At 38.9% G+C, this 18,566-nt stretch overlaps 1 protein-coding gene and 1 pseudogene across 15 annotated transcripts in view; both read left to right on the plus strand.

Annotated features, from left to right (window-relative positions):
- NEK1 (NIMA related kinase 1) overlaps positions 1-18,566 on the plus strand; it is a 295,240-nt gene that overhangs the window by 201,970 nt on the left and 74,704 nt on the right. The gene's annotated exons all lie outside the window — the stretch shown is intronic.
- On the plus strand, positions 653-4,819 carry LOC143669882 (eukaryotic translation initiation factor 2 subunit 3, X-linked pseudogene; annotated as a pseudogene).

Genomic DNA, 18,566 nt, shown 5'->3' on the forward strand with positions numbered 1-18,566 from the left:
TTTAGGTTTTTATCTCTAGCTTCTCTAAGGTACTGGAGACTAAAAGAAATTCAACAATCATAATCATTGCTCTCTGGATCCAGTCAGCACAATGTCATCATTGTAATGGTCCAGTGTGGTGGCTTGTGGAAGGGAAAGATGATCACGGTCCTTATGAACTAGATTATGGCATAGGGCTAAAGAGTTGTTATGCCCCTGAGGTAGGACCATGAAGGTGTATTGCTGGCCCTGTCTTCTGAAAGGAACCTGCTTCTTGTAGTCTTTCCTGTCAGGAAAAGGTGCCAAGAAAAAAGCATTTGCCAGATCAATAGCTGCATACCAGGTACCAGGGGATGTGTTGATTTCTTAAGCACTGAGATCACATCTGGAGCAGCAGCTGCAATTGAAGTCACCATCTGGTTAAGTTTATGATAATCCACTGTCAACCTCCAAGATCTGTCTCCTTTCTGCACAGGCCAGATAGGAAACTGAATGGGGATGTGGTGGAACTTACTACCCCTGCACCCTTCAGCTCCATTATGGTGGCTTTTATCTCTGCAGTCTCTCCAGGAATGAGGTATTACTTTTTTTTTCATCCCATAGTTGTGTATTCTTCACCATGATCATTTCTAGAACATCACTCTAGAAAAAGAAATAAAAGGTAAAAAAAAAAAAAAAAAAAGAACTCATACATCCCATACCCCTTACCCCTCCTCTGATTGACCCACATTGTTTCAATCTAGCCAATTTTTACCCTTTATCTCTATGTATTTATTTCTATTTTTTCATTATTATTATTGTTGTTGTTGTTTTGCTCAGTCTGCCCATACCCTGGATAAAAAGAGCATCAGACACAAGGTTTTCACATATAGTATCATGTCATCTGCAAGCTGGCAGTGTTTTACTTCTTCCTTTCCAATTTGATGCCTTTTATTTCTTTTTCTTGTGTAATTGCTGTGGCTAGAACTTGTAGCACAGTGTTGAATACCAGTAGTGACAGTGGACATCCTCGTCTTGTTCCTGATCTTAGAGAGAAAGCTTTCAGTCTTTCTCTATTGAAGATTATATTAGCTGTGGGTTTTTTCATATATTCCCTTTTTTTGAGAAAGTTCCCTTCTGTTCTATCCTTTGAAGTGTTTTCATTAAAAAAGGATGTCAAATTTTGTCAAATGCCTTTTCTGCATTAATCAAAATGATCATGTGGATTTTCCACTTCGACATATTGATATGGTGTATTACATTAATTGATTTTCTTGTGTTGAACCAGCATTGCATACCTGGACTAAATCCCACTTGGTCATGGTGTATAATTCTTTTAATGCGCTGCTGGAGTTGATTTACAAGTATTTTGTGGAGGATTTTTGCATCTATATTCATTAAAGAGATTGGTCTGTAATTTTCTTTTCTTGTAGCATCTTCGTCTAGCTTTAGAATGAGTTAGGTAGCTTTCCCTCCTCAGTTTTTTCTGAAGATCTTGAGCAGGATTGTACTAATTCTTTCTTGAATATTTGGTAGAATTAAACAGATGAAACCATCTATTCCTGGACTTTTCTTTTTTGGGAGCTTCTTGGTGACTGATTCCATCTCTTGTGATTGGTTTGCTAAGGTTCTTGAGTCAACATTGGTTGTTCATGCCTTTCTAGGAAGTTCTCCATTTCATCTACGTTGTCTAGTTTATTAGCATATAGTTGCTTATAGTAACCTGTCATTGCCTCCTTTATTTCTGCAGAGTCAGTGATTATGTCCCCTCTTCCATTTCTGATTTTATTTTTTTTTACATCCTCCCCCTTTTTTTTTTTGGTCAGCCTAGCTAAGGGTCCATCAGTTTTACTGATTCTCTCAAAGAACCAACTTGTGGTTTTGTTGATTTTCTTGATTGTTTTCATATTCTGAATTTCATTTATTTCTGCTCTGATCTTTGTAATTTATTTCCTTTTGTTTGCTTTGGGGTTAGTTTGCTGTTCTTTCTCTAGTTCTTCCAAGTGCACAGTTAATTTCTTGATTTTTGCTTTTTGTTTTTATTTAAGATAGGCATTTAAAGTAGTAATTTTCCCTGTCAACACTGCCTTTTCTGCATTCCATAAATTTCGTTATGTTGTATTTTTATTTACCTTGAGATATTTAATGATTTTTCTTGTAATTTATCCTTGATCCACTGGTTGTTTAAGAGTATATTGTTTAGCTCTGAGTAAAATGGAGGGGGACAAAATGGGAGTGACTTTGGGGCAGCCATATCTTTCTTGCCAGGAATTTGCTAGCTTAGTTGCTACCAAGTTGACACCACTTTCTCACAAAATTATCAGCAGCAAGCCACAATTAATATAAGTACAGCTGGTCATGTTGCTCATGGAAAATCTACAGTTGTGAAAGCAATTTCTGGAATTCATACTGTGAGGTTCAAAAATGAATGGGAAAGGAATATTACAATTAAGCTTGGATTTATAACTTGATGATCCAAGTTATCTTCGTCCAGAACATTATAAATCTTGTGGAAGTAGTACACCTGAAGAGTTTGAGTTTCCTACAGACATTCCAGGGACCAAAGGGAACTTCACATTAGTCAGACTAATGTTTCCTTTGTTGACTGTCCTGGTCACAGTATTCTGATGGCTGCCATGCTGAATAATGTAGCAGTGATGGATGCAGCTCTTCTGTTGACAGCTGGTAATGAATGTCTTGTCCTCAACTTCAAGCTTCTGAACACATGGCTGCTAAAGAAATCATGATGCTGATACATATTTTGATCCTACAAAATAAAATTGATTTAGTAAAAGAAAATCAGGCTAAAGAGCAGTATGAACAGATCCTTGCATTTGTACAAGATACAGTAGCAGAAGGAGCTCCTATTATTCCAATTTCTCCTCAGTTGAAATACAATATTGAAGTTGTCTGTGAGTGTATAGTAGAGAAAATTCCAGTACCTCCAAGAGACTTTGCTTCAGAACCCTGACTTATTGTTATTAGGTTCTTTGATGTAAACCAGGCTGTGAGGTTGATGATCTCAAGGGAGGTGTAGCTGGTGGGAGTATACTAAAAGGAGTACTAAGGGTGGGCCGGCCAGGAGGTAGAAGTCAGACCTGCTGTTGCTTCCAAAGATAGTGAAGGAAGACTCACGTGTAAACCAATCTTTTCCAAAATCAAATCACTTTTTGCAGAACACAGTGATCTTCAGTATGCTGCTCTAGGAGGTCTTTACTGGTATTGAAACAAAAATGGACCCAGCTTTGTGTCGGGCTAGCAGAATGATTGGGCAGGTGCTTGCAGCAGTTAAGAGCTGTACCTGAGATCTTCATGGAATTAGAAGTTTCCTTTTTTCTATTTAGATGGCTTTAGGTATATGCATTGAAGGAAACAAAATAGTAGTAAAGGTGTAAAAGCGGTCTAAGAATGAAGTGCTCATGGTAAACATAGGATCCTTATCAACAAGAGGCAGAGTTATTGCAGTTAAGGCTGATTTGGGTAGACTAGTTCTCACTGATCCTGTGTGCATTCAAGTAGGAGAAAAAATTTGCCTTTAGCTGAAGAATTGAAAAACACTGACATTTAATTGCTTGGGCCCAGATTAGGAGTGATTGTCAGACCAACAGTAGATGATGTTGGATGTAGTTGGAATTTCTCATAACAGTGTAGGGATATGTTTTCAAAATAATACCGGGGAATTAATTTCATAGCTCATTACCTTAGTGGAGTTTGTAAGATTATTCTCATTTGCGTGTACATGTGTGTGTGATGCATATTTAACCTCTACTACTGAAATAGTAAGGTCTGCAATAAATATTAAATTTGTCATATTGATGGAGTTAAACAAAATTTTAGCAAAAATTGATCATTCTTAAACGTTGTCTAAGTTATGCATCGATGCAGATTTGAAATGAAACTGCACAGACAACCTTTACTGTTGCACACATATCACTGAACCTGTTTAAAATAAAGTTTTCCTTCTTATAAAACAAAAGTGTGTTGTTTAGCCTCCACATATTTGTTAATTTTCTGGCCCTCTGCCTGTTATTGATTTCCAACTTCATTCCATTACGATCTGAAAAAGTGTTTTGTATAATTTCAATCTTTTTAAGTTTATTGAGACTTGCTTTGTGACCCAGCATATGGTCTGTCCTTGAGAATGCTTCATGAGCGCTTGAGAAGAATATATATCCTGCTGTTGTGTGGTATAATGTTCTGCAAGTGTTTAAGTCTGGTTCATTTATCATATTATTCAAAATCTGTTTCCTTATTGATCCCCTGTCTAGATGTTCTATTCATTGATGAGGGAGAGGAATTGAGGTCTCTGATTATTATGGTAGAGGTGTCTGTTTCTCCCTTCAATGTTGTCAGTTTTTGCCTCAGGTATTTTGGAGCACTCAGGTTCAGTGCATGAATGTTTTTGATTGTTATGTCTTCTTGTTGAATTGTTCCTTTTATTAATATATTGTGTCCTTCTTTGTCCCTTTTAATTGTTTTACATTTGAAGTCTAATTTGTTGGATATTAGTATAACTACCCCTGCTCTTGGTTGTTGTTTTTTGAATGAAATATCTTTTCCCAGACTTTCATTTCCAACCTATTTTTATCCTTGGATCTAAAGTGAGTCTCCTATAGACAGCCTATAAATGGGTCCTGTTTTTAATCCATTCTGCCAGTCTATGTCTTTTAATTGGGAAGTTTAATCTAGTAACCCTTAATGTTATTATTATAAAGGCAGTACTTTCCTCTACTATTTTGCCTTTTAGGTTTTATATGTCATATTTAATTTTTTTTTTACTCTTTTTACCTTTACTAATAGTCTTCATTTCTATATTCTTCCCCACGCCTCTCTCTCTCCTGCCTTTTCCTACCTACCTCTGTGCTCCTTTTAGTATTTCTTTTAGAGCTTGTCTCTTAGTCACAAATTCTCTCGGTGATTGTTTGTCTGAAAATATTTTAATCTCCCCATCATTTTTTTATTGTATAATATAACATATATACAAGGCAAAGAAAGAAAAAAGCAATAGTTTTCAAAGCACTCTTCAACAAGTAGTTACAGGACAGATCCCAGAATTTGTCATGTGCTCCTATATCATCATCTCAGATTTTTCCTTCCAGCTGCTCCAGAACGTAGTCTCCCCCTCGTTTTTGTGTTTTGTTTTGTTTTGGCGTGGGCAGGCACCGGGAATTGAACCTAGGTTTCCGGCTTGGCAGGCAAGAACTCTGCCACTGCACCACCATTGCCTGCCTTCCCCCTCATTTTTTTTTTTTTAATTTTTTTATTAATCAAAAAAAAGAAAAGAAATTAACACAACATTTAGAAATCATTCCATTCTACAAATGCACTCAGTAATTCTTAGTATCATCACATAGATGTATGATCATCATTTCTTAGTACATTTGCATCGATTTAGGAAAAGAACTAGCAAAACAGCAGAAAAAGATATAGAATGTTAATATAGAGAAGAGAATTAAAATAATAATACTAATAATATATATATATATAAAAAGCAAAAAGAAAAAAACAAAAACAACAGATACAAACACACAAACAAACAAAAAACCATATTTCAGGTGCAGCTTCATTCAGTGTTCCAACCTAGTTACATTACACTTAGGTATTATTGTGCTGTCCATTTTTGAGTTTTTGTATCTAGTCCTGTTGCACAGTCTGTATCCCTTCAGCTCCAATTACCCATTATCTTACCCTGTTTCTAACTCCTGCTGGTCTCTGTTACCAATGATATATTCCAAGCTGATTTCTCGAATGTCGGTTCACATCAGTGGGACCATAGAGTATTTGTCCTTTAGTTTTGGGCTAGACTCACTCAGCATAATGTTCTCTAGGTCCATCCATGTTATTACATGCTTCATAAGTTTAGTCTGTCTTAAAGCTGCATAATATTCCATCGTAGGTATACGCCACAGTTTGTTTAGCCACTCGTCTGTTGATGAACATTTTGGCTGTTTCCATCTCTTTGCAATTGTAGATAATGCTGCTATAAACACTGGTGTGCAAATGTCCGTCTGTATCTTTGCCCTTAAGTCCCTTGAGTAGATACCTAGTGGTGGTATTGCTGGGTCGTAATCCATTCTGCCATTCTATGTCTTTTGATTGGGAAATTCAGTCCATTAACTTTTAGTATTATTACTGTTTGGATAATATTTTCCTCTACCATTTTGGCTTTTGTATTATATATATCATATCTGATTTTCCTTCTTTCTACGCTTTACTCCATACCTCTCTCTTCTGTCTTTTCGTATCTGACTGTAGTGCTCCCTTTAGTATTTCTTGCAGAGCTGGTCTCTTGGTCACAAATTCTCTCAGTGACTTTTTGTCTATAAATGTTTTAATTTCTCCTTCATTTTTGAAGGACAATTTTGCTGGATATAGGAGTCTTGGTTGGCAGTTTTTCTCTTTTAGTAATTTAAATATATCATCCCACTGTCTTCTAGCTTCCATGGTTTCTGCTGAGAAATCTACACATAGTCTTATTGGGTTTCCCTTGTATGTGACAGATTGTTTTTCTCTTGCTGCTTTCAAGATCCTCTCTTTCTCTTTGACCTCTGGCATTCTAACTAGTAAGTGTCTTGGAGAACGCCTATTTGGGTCTCTTCTCTTTGGGGTGCGCTGCACTTCTTGGATCTGCAAATTTAGGTCTTTCATAAGAGTTGGGAAATTTTCAGTGATAATTTCTTCCATTAGTTTTTCTCCTCCTTTTCCCTTCTCTTCTCCTTCTGGGACACCCACAACACGTATATTTGTGCGCTTCATATTGTCATTCAGTTCCCTGATCCCCTGCTCAAGTTTTTCCATTCTTTTCCCTATAGTTTCTGTTTCTTTTCGGAATTCAGATGTTCCATCCTCCAGTTCACTAATTGTAGCTTCTGTCTCTTTAGATCTACCATTGTAGGTATCCATTGTTTTTTCCATTTTTTCTTCTTTGTCCTTCACTCCCATAAGTTCTGTGATTTGTTTTTTCAGATTTTCTATTCTTTTTGTTCAGCCCATGTCTTCTTCATGTCCTCCCTCAATTTATTGATTTGGTTTTTGAAGAGTTTTTCCATTTCTGTTCGTATATTCAGCATTAGTTGTCTCAGCTCCTGTATCTCATTTGAACTATTGGTTTGTTCTTTTGACTGGGCCATATCTTCAATTTTCCGAGCGTCATCCATTATTTTCTGCTGGTGTCTGGGCATTTGATCAGATTTCCCAGGGTGTGGGACCCAGATGGTTGAAAGCTTTTTCTGTGAAATCTCTGGGCTCTGTTTTTCTTTTCCTGCCCAGTAGGTGGCGCTCGTGGCGCTTGTCTATCTGCACGGCAGTCGGCCCGAGAAACTGCACGTGGAGGCGGGGGTCGCTGGCCGCCGTGGCTTGGGAGAGTGCCGGTCCTAATTGCCCAGCTGGCCCGAAACGCCAAGCGTGACGGGAGGGCCCCGCTATCCAACGTTCCCAGTCAGACCGGGGTGCCACGTGCGTGGAGGGGACCCCAGTCGCCAGTCGCCCTGGCCGGGAAAACGCGCGCCCCTCGGGTATCTCACCGCAGCAGATTCTCCCTGCCCGTTCAGCTGTTCCAGAATGGGGTACGCTGTGTTTTTGGTCTCTGTCGTGACTCCGGGAGCTGTTTCGTATTGTTTCTGTTTCTTTAGTTGCTTTTCTGGAGGAGGAACTAAGACCCGCGTGTCTTACTAAGCCGCCATCTTCTCCGGAAGTCTCCCCCTCATTTTTGAAGAGCCGTTTTGCTAGGTCTGGAGTTGTTGGTTGTCAGTTCTTCTGTTCCAGAATCTTAAATATACCATACCACTGCCTTCTTGCCACCATTGTTTCTGCTGAGAAATCCACACATACTCTTATTGAGCTTCCCTTGTATGTGATGGATTGCTTTTCTGTTGAAGTTTTCAAAATTCTCTCTTTGTCTCTGACGTTTTGACAATCTGATAAGTCATTGTGTTGAATTATGTCTATTTAAATCTATTCTGTTCAGGTAAGCCACATTTCTTGAATCTATAATCTTATGTCTTTCATTAGAGATGGGAAATTTTCAGTGATTATTTCCTCCGTTAGTCTTTCTTCTCTTTTTCCCCTTCTCTTCTCCTTCTGGGACACCCACAGCACATATGTTCATGCACTTCATGTTGTCATTCAGTTTCCTGAGAGCTACCTTATATTTTTCCATTCTTTTCCCTGTATTTTCTTTTGTATGTTGGATTTCAGATGTCCAATCCTCTAGTTCACTAATCTTTTCTTACGCTTCTTCAAATCTGTTGTTATTTATTTCTATTGTTTTTTCATCTCTTCTGTTGCACCTTGCATTCCCATAAGTTCTGCTGTTTTTTGAAACTTTTGCGTTGTTCTTTACATTCATGCAGAGTCTTCTTTATATCTTCCATCAATTCATTGATTTCATTTTTTTTTTATTAACGGAAAGAAAAAAAAAAGAAATTAACACAACATTTAGAAATCATACCATTCTACAAATGCACTCAGTAATTCTTCACATCATCACATAGATGCATGATCATCGTTTCTTAGTACATTTGCATCGGTTTAGAGGAACTAGCAACACAACAGAAAAAGATATAAAATGTTAATACAGAGAAAAGAAATAAAAGTAGTAATAATAGTAAAAAAAAAAAAAAAAAAGAAAAACCCTATAGCTCAGATGCAGCTTCATTCAGTGTTTTAACATGATTACTTTACAATTAGGTATTATTGTGCTGTCCATTTTTGAGTTTTTGTATCTAGTCCTGTTGCACAGTCTGTATCCCTTCAGCTTCAAATACCCATTATCTTACCCTGTTTCTAACTACTGCTGGACTCTGTTACCAATGACATATTTCAAGTTTATTCTCGAATGTCCATTCACATCAGTGGGACCATACAGTATTTGTCCTTTAGTTTTTGGCTGGACTCACTCAGCATAATATTCTCTAGGTCCATCCATGTTATTACATGCTTCATAAGTTTATCTTGTCTTAAAGCCGCATAATATTCCATCGTATGTATATACCACAGTTTGTTTAGCCATTCTTCTGTTGATGGACATTTTGGCTGTTTCCATCTCTTTACAATTGTAAATAACGCTGCTATAAACATTGGTGTGCAAATGTCCGTTTGTGTCTTTGCCCTTAAGTCCTTTGAGTAGATACACAGCAATGGTATTGCTGGGTCGTATGGCAATTCTATATTCAGCTTTTTGAGGAACCACCAAACTGCCTTCCACAGTGGTTGCACCATTTGACATTCCCACCAACAGTGGATAAGTGTGCCTCTTTCTCCGCATCCTCTCCAGCAGTTGTCATTTTCTGTTTTGTTGATAATGGCCATTCTGGTGGGTGTGAGATGATATGTCATTGTGGTTTTGATTTGCATTTCTCTAATGGCCAGGGACATTGAGCATCTCTTCATGTGCCTTTTGGCCATTTGTATTTCCTCTTCTGAGAGGTGTCTGTTCAAGTCTTTTTCCCATTTTGTAATTGGGTTGGCTGTCTTTTTGTTGTTGAGTTGAACAATCTCTTTATAAATTCTGGATACTAGACCTTTATCTGATATGTCATTTCCAAATATTGTCTCCCATTGTGTAGGCTGTCTTTCTATTTTCTTGATGAAGTTCTTCGGTGCACAAAAGTGTTTAATTTTGAGGAGCTCCCATTTATTTATTTCTTTCTTCAGTGCTCTTGCTTTAGGTTTAAGGTCCATAAAACCACCTCCAGTTGTAAGATTCATAAGATATGTCCCTACATTTTCCTCTAACTGTTTTATGGTCTTAGACCTAATGTTTAGATCTTTGATCCATTTTGAGTTAACTTTTGTATAAGGTGTCAGATACGGGTCTTCTTTCATTCTTTTACATATGGATATCCAGTTCTCTAGGCACCATTTATTGAAGAGACTGTTCTGTCCCAGGTGAGTTGGCTTGACTGCCTTATCAAAGATCAAATGTCCATAGATGAGAGGGTCTATATCTGAGCACTCTATTCGATTCCATTGGTCGATATATCTATCTTTATGCCAATACCATGCTGTTTTGACCACTGTGGTTTCATAATATGCCTTAAAGTCCGGCATCGCTAGACCTCCAGCTTCGTTTTTTTTCCTCAAGATGTTATTAGCAATTTGGGGCACCCTGCCCTTCCAGATAAATTTGCTTGTTGGTTTTTCTAATTCTGAAAAATAAGTTGTTGGGATTTTGATTGGTATTGCATTGAATCTGTAGATCAGTTTAGGTAGGATTGACATCTTAATTATATTTAGTCTTCCAATCCATGAACACCGTATGCTCTTCCATCTATTTAGGTCTTCTGTGATTTCTTTTAGCAGTTTTTTGTAGTTTTCTTTATATAGGTTTTTTGTCTCTTTGGTTAAATTTATTCCTAGGTATTTTATTCTTTTAGTTGCGATTGTAAATGGGATTCGTTTCTTGATTTCCCCCTCAGCTTGTTCATTACTAGTGTATAGAAAAGCTACAGATTTTTGAATGTTGATCTTGTAGCCTGCTACTTTGCTGTACTCATTTATTAGCTCTAGTAATTTTGTTGTGGATTTTTCTGGGTTTTCTACGTATAGTATCATATCGTCAGCAAACAGTGATAGTTTTACTTCTTCCTTTCCAATTTTGATGCCTTGTATTTCTTTTTCTTGTCTAATTTCTCTGGCTAGAACCTCCAACACAATGTTGGATAATAGTGGTGATAGTGGACATCCTTGTCTTGTTCCTGATCTTAGGGGGAAAGTTTTCAGTTTTTCCCCATTGAGGATGATATTAGCTGTGGGTTTTTCATATATTCCCTCTATCATTTTAAGGAAGTTCCCTTGTATTCGTATCTTTTGAAGTGTTTTCAACAGGAAAGGATGTTGAATCTTGTCAAATGCCTTCTCTGCATCAATTGAGATGATCATGTGATTTTTCTGCTTTGATTTGTTGATGTGGTGTATTACATAATTGATTTTCTTATGTTGAACCATCCTTGCATAACTGGGATGAATCCTACTTGGTCATGATGTATAATTCTTTTAATGTGTTGTTGGATACGATTTGCTAGAATTTTATTGAGGATTTTTGCATCTGTATTCATTAGAGAGATTGGTCTGTAGTTTTCTTTTTTTGTAATGTGTTTGCCTGATTTTGGTATGAGGGTGATGTTGGCTTCATAGAATGAATTAGGTAGTTTTCCCTCCACTTCGATTATGTTGAAGAGTTTGAGGAGAGTTGGTACTAATTCTTTCTGGAATGTTTGATAGAATTCACATGTGAAGCCATCTGGTCCTGGACTTTTCTTTTTAGGGAGCTTCTGAATGACTAATTCAATCTCTTTACTTGTGATTGGTTTGTTGAGGTCATCTATTTCTTCTTGAGTCAAAGTTGGTTGTTCATGTCTTTCCAGGAACCCGTCCATTTCATCTAAATTGTTGTATTTATTAGCGTAAAGTTGTTCATAGTATCCTGTTATTACCTCCTTTATTTCTGTGAGGTCAGTAGTTATGTCTCCTCTTCCATTTCTGATCTTATTTATTTGCATCCTCTCTCTTCTTCTTTTTGTCAGTCTTGCTAAGGGCCCATCAATCTTATTGATTTTCTCATAGAACCAACTTCTGGTCTTATTGATTTTCTCTATTGTTTTCATGTTCTCAATTTCATTTATTTCTGCTCTAATCTTTGTTATTTCTTTCCTTTTGCTTGCTTTGGGATTAGTTTGCTGTTCTTTCTCCAGTTCTTCCAAGTGGACAGTTAATTCCTGAATTTTTGCCTTTTCTTCTTTTCTGATATAGGCATTTAGAGCAATAAATTTCCCTCTTAGCACTGCCTTTGCTGCGTCCCATAAGTTTTGATATGTTGTGTTTTCATTTTCATTCACCTCTAGGTGTTTACTAATTTCTCTTGCAATTTCTTCTTTGACCCAGTTGTTGTTTAAGAGTGTGTTGTTGAGCCTCCATGTATTTGTGAATTTTCTGGCACTCTGCCTATTATTAATTTTCAACTTCATTCCTTTATGATCCGAGAAAGTGTTGTGTATGATTTCAATCTTTTTAAATTTGTTAAGACTTGCTTTGTGACCCAGCATATGGTCTATCTTTGAGAATGATCCATGAGCACTTGAGAAAAAGGTGTATCCTGCTGTTGTGGGATGTAATGTCCTATAAATGTCTGTTAAGTCAAGCTCATTTATAGTAATATTCAGATTCTCTATTTCTTTATTGATCCTCTGTCTAGATGAGAGCAGTGAACTGAAGTCTCCAACTATTATGGTATATGTGTCTATTTCCCTTTTCAGTGTTTGCAGTGTATTCCTCATGTATTTTGGGGCATTCTGGTTCGGTGCGTAAATATTTATGATTGTTATGTCTTCTTGTTTAATTGTTCCTTTTATTAGTAGATAGTGTCCTTCTTTGTCTCTTTTAACTGTTTTACGTTTGAAGTCTAATTTGTTGGATATTAGTATAGCCACTCCTGCTCTTTTCTGGTTGTTATTTGCATGAAATTTCTTTTCCCAACCTTTCACTTTCAACCTATATTTATCTTTGGGTCTAAGATGTGTTTCCTGTAGACAACATATAGAAGGATCCTGTTTTTTAATCCATTCTGCCAGTCTATGTCTTTTGATTGGGGAATTCAGTCCATTAACATTTAGAGTTATTACTGTTTGGATAATATTTTCCTCTACCATTTTGCCTTTTGTATTATATATATCATATCTGACTTTCCTTCTTTCTACACTCTTCTCCATGCCTCTCTGTTCTGTCTTTTTGTATCTGACTCTAGTGCTCCCTTTAGTATTTCTTGCAGAGCTGGTCTCTTGGTCACAAATTCTCTCAGTGACTTTTTGTCTGAGAATGTTTTAATTTCTCCCTCATTTTTGAAGGACAATTTTGCTGGATACAGGAGTCTTGGTTGGCAATTTTTCTCTTTTAGTAACTTAAATATATCATCCCACTGTCTTCTAGCTTCCATGGTTTCTGCTGAGAAATCTACACATAGTCTTATTGGGTTTCCCTTGTATGTGATGGATTGTTTTTCTCTTGCTGCTTTCAAGATCCTCTCTTTCTCTTTGACCTCTGACATTCTAACTAGTAAGTGTCTTGGAGAATGCCTATTTGGGTTTAATCTCTTTGGGGTGTGCTGCACTTCTTGGATCTGTAATTTTAGGTCTTTCATAAGAGTTGGGAAATTTTCAGTGATAATTTCTTCCATTAGTTTTTCTCCTCCTTTTCCCTTCTCTTCTCCTTCTGGGACACCCACAACATGTATATTTGTGCGGTTCATATTGTCCTTGAGTTCCCTGATACCCTGTTCAAATTTTTCCATTCTTTTCCGGATAGTTTCTGTTTCTTTTTGAAGTTCAGATGTTCCATCCTCCAAATCACTAATTCTGTCTTCTGTCTCTTTAAATCTGTCATTGTAGGTATCCATTGTTTTTTCCATCTTTTCTACTTTATCCTTCACTTCCATAAGCTCTGTGATTTGTTTTTTCATTTTTTCTATTTCTTCTTTTTGATCAGCCCATGTCTTCTTCATGTCCTCCCTCAATTTATCGATTTCGTTTTTGAAGAGATTTTCCATTTCTGTTCGTATATTCAGCATTAATTGTTTCAGCTCCTGTATAACATTTGAACTATTGGATTGTTCCTTTGACTGGGCCATGTTTTCAGTTTTCTGAGCGTGATCCGTTATCTTCTGCTGACGTCTGGGCATTTAGTCAGATTACCCTGGGTGTTGGATACCACAGGTTGAAAGATTTTTCTGTGAAATCTCTGTGTTCTGTTTTTCTTATCCTGCCCAGTAGGTGGCGCTCGTGGCACTCGTTTTTCTATGGGTTCCACCAGTGAAAGTTGCTGTGGGTCATTTAACTCTGGAAAATTCTCACTGTAGGGGAGGTTCGGCAGCCGAAGCGTCTTGGAAGAGTGCCAGCCGGCCCAGGGTTCCGAACGCGGGGAGGGTTGCCGGCCGCCGCAACACGGGAGAGTGTCTGGCCGAATTACCTAGTCCACCCGGGGCGCCAAGCGTGGTGGGAGGGCGCCAGCTGTCGCAGCCCGGGAGAGTGCACTGTTCCCAGGCGGACCCGGGAGTCACGTGTTTGGAAGGGACCCCCCCCGGTCACTGTTCTCCGCAGTCTGGGGATTTCCGACCGAACTCTCTCAGTTGGTCTGGGGGGCCTCGCATGGTGGGGGCGCCAGCCGCCGCGGCCCAAGGGGACCGCCTGCCCAATTCTGTCAGCTGGCCTGGGAAGGAGGAAGGGAGGGACTCCGGCCGCTTGCCGTCCCACCCAGGAAAGCCCACGGCCCTCGGTGATCTCACCGGAGCTGGTTCTCCCAGACAGTCAGCCGTTCCAGGATGGGGTACACCGTCCCTTTGATCTCCGTTGTGGCTCCGGGAGCTGCTCTGTATTGTCTCCATTCCCCCAGTAGCTGTTCTGGAGGAGGAAAGGTGAGGGTGGCAAGGCTGTGGAGGCCGGTGGCGGAGGAGCCGGTGAAGGCGGAAGAGGAGGGCGGGCGGGTCGGCTGCTGCGGGGCGTGGGCGCCGCATGGCGGGCCGGCGGACAAAGAGAGAGGGCAGAGGAGGGCGGGCAGGTCGGCTGCTGCGGGGCGTGGGCCTGATTTCATTTTTGATGAGATTTTGCATGTCTGTTTGAACATCCTAGATTAGTTGTTTCAACTCCTGTATCTCATTTGAAGTGTTGGTTTGTTCCTTTGACTGGGCCATATCTTCGATTTTCCTAGTATGCCTCATTATTTTCTGCTGGTGTTTAGGCATTTTATTTCCTTAATTAGTTTAATCTGGTGGGATTTTCTTGCTGGTTAGCTTTGTTCTTTATCTGTTCATTGACATTCAGGTCAATTTATTCTAGACCTCTAGCATACTTTCTGTTTAACTGTTCTTGTTTTTCTGTTTTCAGTTCTTATTTTTCTGTTTCTTGCCCTGCCTATATGGAGCCTTTTTTATTTTTTGAGGAGGGTGTCTTCAGATATTATATAGACCCCAGTCAGATTTTTCCAGGCCAGACAAGCAGGCCCACATTTCAGGAGGAGAGAGTAGCCAGCATCAGTTTTGCCTGAGTGTGAGACCCTCAGGTTGTCAGACTTTCCTATGAAGCCTCTAGGCTCTGCTTTTCCTATCCTGCCCAGCATGTGGAGCTTGTCTGCCCGTGGCTTCCCACCAGCGTTAAGTGATGAGGTGCCTTTAATTTCAGCAGACTCTCCCTGCTGGGGGCACGGTTGAGACAGTGGGTGAGGCAGTAAGATGGCTTCGTTTGTTTCTGTTTTCCATCCCCTGGGGCCTGAATCCCTTGAAGGTCGGATTCCACTTGAGCTGGGCCCAGAACCGCTTTCTTGGGGAAGATAGGCCCTTTAGGGAATGAACCCCTTTCACCTGACTATTACTTTGTCTCTCAGACATACCTTAGTTCTGCCCTTGCCTGGGGCAATGCTGGAGCCTAAGGATGCTTTCAGTTCTATCTGATGAGCTGTTTAAGAATTAAAAAAGCAAAAATGCCTTTTCGGTGCCTAACCCCGCTCCTTAGTTTGTCAATCAAGAGCTTGAGTTGATACATGGCTCTATATATTTCCAGGTTCTATGTGCCCCCTTTTCTTAGGGTCCAGCCCTTTTCCAGTATTTTGTACTGCCCAACTCTAAAAGCCTCTGGGTTTGTTTTGTTTTGTTTTATTTTCCGTCAGACCCATCCCTTGTCTCCAGGACAAAAACTCATAGTTCCTTTAGTGCTTATTCTAGGTTTACCTGTGCTGATGGTCTGTTTTCAGTAGTCAGGATTTGTTAATTAATTCTGTGATTGGTGCTTTTCACAGCTAAGCCCTTGTTGCTAGTGAGATTTGTTTCCTTTCCCCTTGGGGACCAGCCTGCTGTGACCATGAGGGAGAGTTTCTGGCCTCCGTGGCTTGGGGGAATCATAGTTCCGGGTGGGATCTCAGCTGTTACACCTGGTCCAGACTGGTGGACGCTGTGTGTCTGGTCACTGATGTCCCCCAAGCAGTTATTCTGTACTGGTCCTGGCTATTTACTAGCTGCTCTGGAGAATGAACTTGAGGTATTGCTTTTGATTTACTGTTTTTCTAAGTAGAGGGAATTCTAGTGGTTTCAACCTTTCCTACCCTGATAATCCTTACTCCACAAGTCTGGAAACCAATGTGCGAGTTTTGCCAGTTTCTGAGTATGTATCCCAGTTATGCATTCCGGTACTGGGGAAACAACCACAGAATGGTTTCAGGGACCCTGTGGACCCACTGTGTGACAGGCCTGAGCTAAAATGCCATTGATCACCTGACCACCATAATCCTTGCTCCGGTGGACCAGAGCAGCGTTTGGGGTCTCCTGAAATTAAAGACCGTTCTCTGCCAGTATCCTGTACTCCCTGAAATGTCTGATCATTTCCTCTTCCCCAAAGCACAGTCACCCTGGTAGAAGACCATCCATAGATCCCTTTGGGGAAGGCTGGTAGGAGGATTAACTACAAATTTTTGAAAATGTACTGGGGCCTTCCTGAAGGGGCCCTGTCTCCCTGCTGTTCAGGGAGTTAAGATTCTGTCAGCTGTCTCAAATCTGGGAATTGATTGAGGGAACATGACTCTCTGTTTCTGTGATTCAAGTTAGACTCTTGTTCATGTGGCCTAGAACTCTTCTGCTTATACAGACCAAGTAGAAGTTTAGTCAACTGCTTGTCTATTTTACTTCTAGGTACCTCATGATCAACTAGCCAGTGCCTTATGTCCCTGCGAGGTAGACTATTCTGATTAATGCTTTGACTTGGCTGTCCTTTACTGAAGCTGCACCCACCTAGCAGTTCAGTGCAGTCTCTTAGCAACTGCCAGCCCAGGATCCAATCATCCAGTTCACAATTCATATTGGCTTATTGCTTATCTTTCCAAAGATAGGTAGACAGACAGACAGACGGATAGATATTCCTTTTCCATTTCATTTGTTTTCAGCACATTGAAACATATTTGCACTTTTCTGGACCTTGTTTTTACTTACAATTATATCTTGTAAATCTTTCCATATTACTATTTTTTAGTCTCCTTGTTCTTTTTATAGCTTTATAATATTCCATTGTAGAGCTATATCTTTTTCCCACCATATTATTATGTTCTTTCTGAAAGGTTTTAAGATATGAGGTATTTGAGAGAAAGGAAAGTAGACGAAAGGATTGCAAATGAGCGTGCTTTATTGGCTGTGCTCCCGGGCAGAGCTCACCGAACCCAAAAGGGAATGAGGTGAGTTCGCGCATGGGCTTTGGGAGTGCAGTTTTTAAGGGCAGGGTTCAGGTGATGACATGAAAGGGGCGGCACATTAAACAAAGGATTATTATGCTAGCGGGTTGAGCATCGGGTGTTAAGATGTCCGTGAATAGATGTTTGCTGCGCAAGGACCATGATTGTGTAACGGTTCACCTCTTGTCCTGGAATGACTTCATGATTCCAGTCATAGAGCCCTCCCTTATTCACCCCGACCTAACACTTTCCCTTCTTTTTTGCTTTCTTTCAGATTAATTGATAATTTTTATGTTTGCATTTTATCTCTTGTTGCTCATTAGGTATAACTCTGCTCTATTAGTGGTTGCTTCAAGGTTTATAGTGTGCATCATAACTTATCATAATCTACCTTCAAGTGATTTATTAAACTTCGAATATAGTATAAGAACTTTACAGCAGTATACTTCAGTTTCTTCCCTCCCAACTTTTGTATTGTTGTCATACATTTCACTGATGCTACAAAACCCTACAATAATTGTAGTCATTTATTTTTAAAGAGATTTATATAATAAAAGAGAAATTGTTTTATGTTTACCCCCATGGAATTACCGTTTCTAGTGCTTTTCGTTCAGTTGTGTATCTCAGATTTCTATCTGGTATCTTCTTCCTTCTGCCTGAAGGACTTCCGTAACATTTTTTATAGTGCTGTTGTGATTGTGATGCATTTTCTCAGCTTTTATGATGTCTCCAAAGATTTTTATTTAGCCATCCTTTTGCAAAAATATCTTCTCTGAGTATAGAATTCTAAGTTGACATTTTTTTTCATTTAGTACTTTAAAGGTATTTTTCCACTGCCTTCTACTTTGCATTGCTTGTGATGAGAAATCTAAGTCATTCTTATTCTTATATTTTTTCCTCAGTATGTAATGTATCTTATTTCTTCTGGCTGATTTTAAGATTTTTCCCTTTAGCCTTAGTTTCAGTGAATTTGGTTATGATATGCATATTTCTTTTGCTTGGGTTTTGTTGAGTTTCTTGGATTTGTTAGTTTATAAATGTCATCAAATTCAGAAATTTTTTTTTTAAAAAATATCCTAGAAATTCAATATGGCTCTTGTTACTATCTTCCTTGTTTCTGCTTTTCATGCTCAACTTCTAATTTCTTGAAAATATGGAATTCTGTTATAATGACGGTTATAAATACCCTTATCTACTAAATCTAGCACTTTAGGATTGGTTTTATTGGTCATTTTTTCCCCTTTTGGTAATTTTTTGTTTAGAGACCAGATAATGTGAATTTTACCATTTTGGATGCTGTGTATTTTCATACTTCTGTAAATATTCTTTGAGCTTTGTTTTACAATATAATTTATTTCCTTGGAAAAATAGTTTGACCCTTTTGGGTCTTGCTTTTAGGATTTATAAGG

The sequence above is a fragment of the Tamandua tetradactyla genome, chromosome 26, assembly GCF_023851605.1.
Source record: "Tamandua tetradactyla isolate mTamTet1 chromosome 26, mTamTet1.pri, whole genome shotgun sequence".
Classification (NCBI taxonomy): Eukaryota; Metazoa; Chordata; class Mammalia; order Pilosa; family Myrmecophagidae; genus Tamandua; species Tamandua tetradactyla.